The following is an 8,551-nucleotide window of genomic DNA, read 5'->3' on the forward strand; positions in this document are numbered from 1 at the left end:
GCAGGGACTAGTGCTGCTACTGCTGGGACTGGTAACACTAGTGCTGACACTGCTGGAACTGGTAAGACTGGTGCTGACACTGCTGACACTGCTGGGACTGGTGCTGACACTGCTGGGACTGGTAAGACTGGTGCTGCTACTGCTGGGACTGGTAAGACTGGTGCTGCTACTGTTGGGACTGGTAAGACTGGTGCTGACACTGCTGGGACTGGTAAGACTGATGCTGACACTGCTGGGACTGGTGCTGACACTGCTGGGACTAGTGCTGCTACTGCTGGGACTGGTAACACTAGTGCTGACACTGCTGGAACTGGTAAGACTAGTGCTGACACTGCTGGGACTGGTAAGACTGGTGCTGACACTGCTGGGACTGGTAAGACTGGTGCTGCTACTGCTGGGACTGGTAAGACTGGTGCTGACACTGCTGGGACTGGTAAGACTGGTGCTGCTTCTGCTGGGACTGGTAAGACTGGTGCTGACACTGCTGGGACTGGTGCTGACACTGCTGGGACTAGTGCTGCTACTGCTGGGACTGGTAACACTAGTGCTGACACTACTGGAACTGGTAAGACTGGTGCTGACACTGCTGGGACTGGTAAGACTGGTGCTGACACTGCTGGGACTGGTAACACTAATGCTGACACTGCTGGAACTGATAAGATTGCTGATACTAGTGCTAAGACTGATCGGACTGCTGAGACTGTATGATTCCACGATTAAAAACACTGATTTAGAAGGATTTACTTTAAATAGAGTTTGCCAATCCTCCTATGGCCTGATCTATCGAAACGCTGTAACACTTCCTCCTAGGTCATGTCTGTGGACATATAGCAGGGCAAGGCCATTCAGGCCATTTCCCCATACTGCTGCGAGAGCAATCAAACATATGGAAAGGATGCACTCAGATAAACTTTCTCGTCATGAACAGGGACCCCAGGAATCTGTCTGCTGCGGAGAACACGGATTGTCTCCATGCTGTCGGAGAACTTTTGGTTTTACACTAGGGGCGGGGCAAAAATGATTTTTTTCTGTTTGTTTGAGAACCAAACCAATACCCTTATCATATATAATCATCAACCCAGACAATGTTGCTTTAAATTCACGTAAATAATACATTAAACTGCTTCTGGTGTACAGAGGTCAAGGTTGAGGTTGTCACATTCATGCTGGAACGTAGCTGCAGTTTACTTCACAATCCAGTGCGTTGTTACCACTGAACAAGCTGTTTACAGATGCTGAAAACCATTTATAAAAAAAAAAAATCAACGGTATTAAAACAGTACTTCCTTGGATTTTTTTCTCTAATGAAAAATAACTTTACAAAAACATTAGGAAAATAACTTTTTTTTTTTAAACTGCTGTTGCCAAACAGTGAATTTATAAATAGAATTACATCCAATTCTCCCAGCCCATGGCATCAAATACAATACATGAAAAGTGCTACAGCTGTGAATCGTTATATCGGGGGAGGGGGAAGGCATTGCCATTGTGCAAGAAAAACACCAATTTATGAAAACTAGAACCACCATGCGGGTCATTGTGACCCATTTTGCACATAAAATGTTAATTACTCTTCCGTTGTAAGTCGTATGTGTGTATCCATTCTTGACTTTTCCTAAGTATATGAATTAAATATCCTGACGGCGTTTGATCGCCAGAATTGCAAAAATTATAAAGTTATAAACAGTTCTACCTAGAACCGCCACGTTGGTCAATGTGACCCATGCATTACAATACATGTCTTTTTTTATATAACGTAAGATATTCTATTATTTTTGTAAATGCAGCAAACAAGACATGCCGCCTCCTCCTCCTAGCACACGTGTTTTTAATTTTTTTTTATTTCAAGCCTTTGTTTGTAGACTGACTAGGAGACAGAGATTGCTATGATAGTGGATTTGTCAAGATGCAAACTCAGTGAAAGCCTAGTTGCTTATTTTTCCTAGTTGCTTATGTACCCGGAGACAACAATCCTTTGTTTTGTTCCACAAATGCAACTGGGAATATATCAGAAGGAAATATTTAATCTTGAAAGTAGTCATTTTGATTGGAATACGGTGTAGCATGAGAAACTGCACCCCATGAGACAGTGCGGGCCTTCAGCGCCGCTGTCTTTACCACGCAAGCGCACGTTATGTGACGTACAGGGGATTCACTTTAGCATAGCTATACCTATGAGAAACTGCAGCCCGTGCAATTGTGCACCCCGACTTTATATTATATTGATATTCACATTTAGCTGTCTACGTTTAATAAAATATGTTGTTTTATTAACAAATAGGTTGTTCCACTTCCTGTTTTTTCACACTATTAGTAATGCGAACAATTCACATGATCTCCATGGCAGACAACTAAAGTTCACGTGTGACTGGATTTTTACGCCTTTTTTTGGGAGGGGGGGGGGTTGTTATTGTTATTTAATGGTTGAGTAATCATTCTCCGTGTTTGTTTACTTTTTTTTACAATGGACTAACGCAAACTGCATGTTTGACAAAACAAATTAATACTTTAAAAAAGAGGACAATAGTTAAAAGCAAACTAGGTACGTAAGACAGTAGTACTAATATACATGTATATCATTTGCTATTCAGTATGATTAGAATAAAGCATCAGGTTTACTAGTGCTACCAGCGATTACATTTAAAAAAAGAAAATAAAAAAGCACCTCTGCCTCTATTTACTGTATTTGTATTCCACAGAGACAGGGGGAATGGAGACAGGAGAGACGATGAAAAAAAGTAGGTTAATTGCAGTGTGGCAGATTTTTGTCCACTTGATGGTGCATTGCAACATTCTATTTAAACCGGTTTTAATTGAGTTTTAAATCTGGAAATGAGTCTTCAAAAAGACCGGACAAAAAGGGTTTTTTTCAATTTCAGCGTGCCAGCAGTAGCTTAATTTAACTCATGTTGCAGTCAGTCCATCCAGCAGTAGGTTTAACTGCGGTTTATCCAACCTCAGAGTAACACTATATGAATATATTGCAACGTCAGGTAAAATGTTATTAAAATACATACATGTGCATTTGAAACCATTGGATGTATAAATAACTATTGTAAACAATAGGTATTGCAGCTCCTGCGTGCCTTAAACTATGTCATTGTAGATTGTTGTATTGTGCACAGATTTTTACTTTTGTGAATACAGGTTATATCTATTTTCTGTTGAATTTGATATTTTAATATTTGTTTGCTGGAATGTGTATCAATTGTTCATTTATTTACAGCATTCTTCAAAAAAATAAAAGGTGTTTTAAACCTTTTCTGAGGGGGTGCAGTATCTCATAGCTATGAAAACACCTTTTCTGAGGGGGTGCAGTATCTCATAGCTATGAAAACACCTTTTCTGAGGGGGTGCAGTTTCTCATAGCTATGAAAACACCTTTTCTGAGGGGGTGCAGTATCTCATAGCTATGAAAACACCTTTTCTGAGGGGGTGCAGTTTCTCATAGCTATGAAAACACCTTTTCTGAGGGGGTGCAGTTTCTCATAGCTATGAAAACACCTTTTCTGAGGGGGTGCAGTTTCTCATAGCTATGAAAACACCTTTTCTGAGGGGGTGCAGTATCTCATAGCTATGAAAACACCTTTTCTGAGAGGGTGCAGTATCTCACAGCTATGAAAACACCTTTTCTGAGGGGGTGCAGTATCTCATAGCTATTAATGTTCAGCTGCGTGAGTTGTCAGCACATCATAACCAATGTGCAGTTCAGAGGGTTGCAGCTCAAGCTTTTCGGCTGACCAGTCAATTTGATTGGCTATTTGGCCGTGTTCTGATTTATACTCATAAATATGCATTTTACTTCTTTAATGTGATCCGCTGCCAGGCTCCTTGCAAACCACACAGCCCTGAACTCGACAAAACCCACAACTCAACCACTACCAGTCAAACACGCACTGTCTGAATATCAAGCCTGAAGTAACCCACTTACTTCAAATGGAAACGTCAAATTCTTCTAAATACACCAGAACGGATAGTTAAGGTTTCTGGTTGTCGGGTTTACTTTTTGAGCGGTTCGTTTGCCTTTAATGTTGTAATTAGTCATTAAACCACCTCAGTTTCATAAGTTAATCATGGAAAAATGATAATGACAAAATAAACACAACTATTTTTTTTTTTACCTATACATTCCAAAAACGACAGTGATGATCGCTTTACCTTCGCTGCTTGGGGGTTGTAACTACACTGACTGTTTCATAAAACAAAGACTTCACCCTCGCTAAACTAGTCATATAAAATGAGTAATGATTGCGATGATTAATTATGTGTTTGCATTATAAGAGCACTACTTAAAATTCACTGGAGTAGAAAGAAGCTTAAAAGTTCATCGGGGTGTTAAAATATATTTTAAGGCCGGTACATCGTCAGAAAAAAATAGAGAAAAATAAATAAATAACAACATTAAATTGAAAGACAGTAGCCTACTACTCACATCAATCACACATCATAAGTAAAGAGACAGTGAAGATGTTGAAAAGCACAGTATAGATATCAGCAGGACTTGGGGATTCATGTACGCACACAACGAGGGATTAAAATGCATTTTATTTTGCGGCACAGCAACGTGTAAAAGAGCCTGGATAAATATTATTACTATGATTTTTTACTGAGGCCCGTGCCTCGGGTGCCTTAGCTGGCTAGGGCCTTGAACGCTCACTAAATATTATTTTACACTGACTCATAATGTGTCCCTAAAATTGAACTCAACTACACCTTATGAAGTATATTAAGTCCTACATGTAATAATCAAATACAATACATGAAAAGTGCTACAGCTATGAATCGTTATATCGAGGGAGAGGGAAGGCGTTGCCATTGCGCAAGAAAAACACAGATTTATGAAAACTTATCACAGCTATATTGCACAGGACTGTCAGCAGAAAAAAAATATATTAATATAAGAAATATAATCACTAAACATTGTTACCCATAATTGGCTTCTTCTGAAAGAAATGCATTACGGATTGTTTCTTCATTTCATCTTTGAGTATGTACAGTACCGAACCGTCCACTAAATAATATACAGGACTGCTGCAGGGGCTGGGTTCACGAATGAGAACAAAAAATGGGACCGGACCCGAATTCACTGGAGTCGGATCATAAACAGATGTTGGATCCAATTCTGGAGGTACAGGTGTAACTAGGGAAACTGACCAATGAGAACGAGAATCGAACATGTCTGTTTGGCGCAAGGTTTCAATTGGTCATTCAAAATTCAATAGGTCATTCAAAATGATCTAGACAGCATTCAGAACTGGGCAGACACATGGCAAATGACATTTAATAGAGAAAAGTGTAAAGTACTGCACGCAGGCAGTAAAAATGTGCATTATAAATATCATATGGGAGATACTGAAATTGAAGAAGGAAGCTATGAAAAAGACCTAGGAGTTTATGTTGAGTCAGAAATGTCTTCATCTAGACAATTTGGGGAAGCTCAAAAAAAAAAGGCCAGCAAGATGCTCGGATATATTGTGAGAAGTGTTGAATTTAAATCAAGGGAAGTAATTTTAAAACTTTACAATGCATTAGTAAGACCTCACCTAGAATATTGTGTTCAGTTCTGGTCACCTCGTTACAAAAAGGATATTGCTGCTCTAGAAAGAGTGCAAAGAAGAGCAACCAGAATTATCCCGGGTTTAAAAGGCATGTCGTATGCAGACAGGCTAAAAGAATTGAATCTATTCAGTCTTGAACAAAGAAGACTACGCAGCGATCTGGTTCAAACATTCAAAATCCTAAAAGGTATAGACAATGTCAACCCAGGGGACTTCTTTGACCGGAAAAAAGAAACAAGGACCAGGGGTCACAAATGGAGATTAGATAAAGGGGCATTCAGAACAGAAGATAGGAGGCACTTTTTTACACAGAGAATTTTGAGGGTCTGGAACCAACTCCCCAGTAATGTTGTTGAAGCTGACATCCTGGGATCCTTCAAGAAGCTGCTTGATGAGATTCTGGGATCAATAAGCTACTAACAACCAAACGAGCTAGATGGGCTAAATGGCCTCCTCTCGTTTGTAAACTTTCTTATGTTCTTATGTTCTTATGTTCTTATAGCCTTATGTGTTGCCTTATTCTCTTTTTGAATTTCAGCCTTTATTTTTGCAAGAAGTGAGACTGGTTAAGGTTCATCTGTATAATCCATATGTCCCTGCTGCTGAGGTGGCGACTTCAAGTCAATTTTGTAATGTAGTTAGACTGCCAATTAAAAGTCTGGATGAATTTGGAATTTTAATTTGGGACATGGAAGGTCTGGTCGAGGTTCCGGCCTAGTAAAGAGGAGTTTGAGGGTGTGAGACATCTGCCTTCCTCCTTTTTCATTGGAGTGAATAGAGGATACCTGTATTATGCTGGTCAGCCGGAGGTTTATCGAAAATGTAAGCAGATGGGACATAAAGCATAAATCTGTGTGGAGGAAGTAATCATTTGTATTCTAAGTGTCCGCAGAGAGCTGCTGGTGGAGAGAGCCGTGCTGGAAAAGAACAGGAGACCGCTGAAGAGGATGGAGGTAAAGCTAACAGTACTGCAAATGTGGCTCCAGCAGCGACAGCAGCAGCGGATCAAGGGGGAATCAGTGAGGAAGAAACCCAGTGTGCCAGTGACAAAGGAAGGTGTGGAGAAAAAAAGGGGTGCAGGCTCCGGAAAAAAGCCTGTTTACAAGAAATGTGGGGATTTTCTCTGTTTAAACAAATTGGAGTTGGGGGAAAGGAATTTAACTGAAATGTGTTTTATAGTGATTGGTGGAATTTGAATTTTGGCAGGAAAATGTAATGATTTGCATATATGTAAATGTATTGTTTCCTTGGTTTGTTGTAGTTTTTTGTGTATGTATTATATTTGTTTTATTATTTATTGTAATGTAAATATTGGTGTTGAATGAAACATTTATGCAAAAAGCAATCTGTTCTTATCAGTTTAATATCTGATACGTCCCCCATAGGGGGACCGTCTATATTAAATTTATTTTTGGAAGCGGGAGATGGAACCGGGGCTTGCTCGGTCCACTCCACGCATCGACACAGTATTGCAGTACCTCCGGGAACAGTGCACAAGAAAGGTCAAAAGAGAGAGCCAGCCTTTCCCTCTCCCTTTTTCTGGGTTTTATTTTTTCCCGCTCTTTTTGTTCTTTTTTTCCCCCCAAATAAGGCAGGCAGGTAGGTAGGCCTGCCTAACTGATGGACAGCTTGCTCTGCGCACGCAGCAGGCCAGTGTACCCAGAAGGCCTTGCGCTCGTGGGGGGAGGAGGTGGATGCGTGCAGCGGTAAAGCAGAAACGGAGCTGTTTAGTGGGGCAAGGAGCCCTTGCTTTCAAGGCGGCAGCAGTAAAGCGCCTTTTTTCCTGGGACCAAACAGCAATTTTGGAAGTGTTCCCCGTTTTGTTTTTTGTTTTCGTTTTAATTTGCCATGCAGGCAGGTAGACAAGGTGGCCGAGTGGTTAAGGCGATGGACTGCTAATCCATTGTGCTTTGCACATGTGGGTTCGAATCCCCTCCTTGTCGGCTTTTGGCACTTTTTCCTCTGTGGCCTCGACTCTCCTTCCGTGCAGCTTTGACCTGCGTTTAGCTCTGTGGCACTACAGTTAGCACGTTGGACTGTGCTGAGCTGTGTGGCGTGACTGAAAGGTTGTGGCTGAGTTCCAGCAGTCTCGCAAGATTTTCTCCTTCGTTTACACTTTAAAATTCAAATAATTTTCTTTTGTGGTTGTTTTTAATGAACAAATCAAGAACATTGAGGTGCTGCTGGGATTTGAACACAGGATCTCCTGTTTAACAGACAGGCATTTTAACCAACAATGCCACAGCCCCCTGCCACTTCCTGTGATTTGCTTCCTGGCTTGCTGTAGTGAAGGGCTTTGTTGCACAGTCCCAAGATCTGCCTTCCATTTAGAGGGATTTCCAAAGTTTGTCAGCCGGCTCCAGTGGCGCAATCGGTTAGTGCGTGGTAATTATATAGAAATATGTCTACAGAGCAATGCTGAGGTTGTGAGTTTAAGGCTCACCTGGAGCACTTCCTTTTTCTCAGTCAGCTTATTCCAATAGGTTTTGCTTCAACGACAATGTTCATCAAGTGTGAGATTGATAGAAAATAGCAATAAAATAATATCCGCACACGCAGACATACCTATATTTATGTATATATTTACAAGTCAAAAGACAGATAGATTGAATGAATGAATGAATGAGTGAATGAATATTTGAAAATGCCTGAAAGGAGGTGTGTGAGTTTGCTTCTGATCACAAAATATGATTTTAGTGAAGGGGGAAGAAAAAAGGGCTTAGAGATGCCAGGGATTGCACCCGGGCCCTCATACATGCAAAGCATGCACTCTACCACTGAGCTACACCCCCAATTGATAGTTGCCCACCAGTTTGATGAAATTGACCCCGTTCATTTCTGAGACAACTGCTCGTTTCAGGTCAGCATTAGGTCCTCTGCTATTCCTAATCTACATCAGCAGCAAAGGTCATTCAAAATTCAGATTATGAGACTGACGTGCTACCTACTGCGCTAAGGAGGCAGAGACACCTGTGGGTCGCCATTTATCAACC

General features: G+C 40.9%; 2 non-coding genes and 1 pseudogene across 2 annotated transcripts; 2 read left to right on the forward strand and 1 right to left on the reverse strand.

Annotated features, from left to right (window-relative positions):
- The first annotated feature begins 6,884 nt into the window (after nt 1-6,884).
- On the forward strand, nt 6,885-7,058 carry LOC131697143 (U2 spliceosomal RNA; annotated as a pseudogene).
- A 361-nt stretch (nt 7,059-7,419) lies between these two features.
- On the forward strand, nt 7,420-7,501 carry trnas-gcu (transfer RNA serine (anticodon GCU)). The gene has a single exon. It is a non-coding gene; the product is annotated as a tRNA-Ser (tRNA).
- Nucleotides 7,502-8,278: 777 nt separating this feature from the next.
- On the reverse strand, nt 8,279-8,350 carry trnaa-ugc (transfer RNA alanine (anticodon UGC)). Its single transcript has one exon. It is a non-coding gene; the product is annotated as a tRNA-Ala (tRNA).
- Between the last annotated feature and the right edge of the window lie 201 nt (nt 8,351-8,551).

This window comes from Acipenser ruthenus, chromosome 13 (assembly GCF_902713425.1).
Source record: "Acipenser ruthenus chromosome 13, fAciRut3.2 maternal haplotype, whole genome shotgun sequence".
In the NCBI taxonomy this organism is placed as follows: Eukaryota; Metazoa; Chordata; class Actinopteri; order Acipenseriformes; family Acipenseridae; genus Acipenser; species Acipenser ruthenus.